This window comes from Cebus imitator, unplaced genomic scaffold (genome assembly GCF_001604975.1).
Source record: "Cebus imitator isolate Cc_AM_T3 unplaced genomic scaffold, Cebus_imitator-1.0 Scaffold602, whole genome shotgun sequence".
NCBI lineage: Eukaryota > Metazoa > Chordata > Mammalia > Primates > Cebidae > Cebus > Cebus imitator.
In genome coordinates, this window is record NW_016107917.1 from 63985 (window position 1) to 65506 (window position 1522).

The window sequence follows — 1522 nt, forward strand, 5'->3', positions numbered from 1 at the left end:
TCTCTACTACAAATATAAAAATTAGCCAGGTGTGGTGGCACACGCCTGTAATCCCAGTTACTTGGGAGGCTGAGGCACAAGAATCTCTTGAACCCGGAAGTTGAAGGTTGCGGTGAGTTGAGATTACACCACTGCACTCCAGCATGAGCATCAAAGCAGACTCCTTCTAACCTTCAGCACCAGATGGCTTCGCTGGTGAATTCTACCAAACATTTAAAAAATTACCACCAGGCCGGGTGCACTGGTTCACAACTGTAATCCCAATGCTGGGAGGCCAAGGCCGGTGAACCACGAGGTCAGGAGTTGGAGACCATTCTGGCCAACGTGGGGAAACTCTGTCTCTACTAAAACACAAAAAATTAGCCAGGCGTGGTGGCGGGTCCCTGTAGTCCCAGCTACTCTGGAGGCTGAGGCAGGAGAATGGCTTGAACCTGGGAGGCAGAGGTTGCAGGTTGTAGTGAGCCAAGATCACACCACTGCGCTCCAGCCTGGCCACAGATTCCATCCAAAAAAAAAAAAAAAATTAACATCAGTCATCCTGAAACTCTTCCAAAAAATTGAAGAGGACCTAAAAAATAAAAATCCCTGGCTGCAGTATAGAGCCTTATTAGATGGGAACACAGAATGGAGATAGGGAGACCAGTGAATTCTCCCCGTCTCCACTCCGGAGAAAAAGAAGTCTCCTTGCCTGTGACAGCTGTCCAGGCGAGAGATGCTGGGGCCTTGGACCACAGCAGACTACGGACTGGAGGACAGGTGCAGTTTTCAAGAGATAGTTAGGAAGTAGCACCGCCAATAGTTTAGAGAGGAAGAAAGAGGCAGACGTGACAGATTGTAGACCTGAGTGACTGAGAGAATTATGGCACCACTAGCAAAAACAGGGAATTCAGGAAAAGGAAGTGATTTGGGGAGTGATACATTTTTGCCTTGAACACACTGAATTGGAGGTGAGTGAAGGAGAGCAAGTGTAGCTGCCCTATAGGCAATTGGAAGCACAGGTCTGGAATTCTAGAAAGAGGTGGGAAGGTACCAATTGAGGAGTTTTCTGCTTAGAGGTGGTGCTTGAAACTAGGAGTCGACAAGCTGGGCGCGGTGGCTCACGTTTGTAATCCCAGCACTTTGGGAGGCTGAAGCGGGCAGATCACGAGGTCCGAGTTCCACACCAGCCTGGCCAACATGGTGAAACCCCGTCTCTACTAAAAATACAAAAATTCGCCGGACATGACGGCACATGCCTGTAAACCCAGCTACTCAGGAGGCTGAGGCAGGAGAATCGCTTTAACCCAGAGACAGAGGTTGCAGGTTGCAGTGAGCCGAGATCGCACCACTGCACTCCAGACCAGGCGACACAGCGAGACTCTGTCAAAAACAAAAACCAAACAAACTAGGGGTCAACACACTACAGCCCACAGGACAAATCAAACCAACCACCTGTTTTTGGATGGCTTGCAAGCTAAAAACAGTATGTGTATATACGTGTGTATATATATGTGTGTATATATACATATATGTGTGTGTGTGT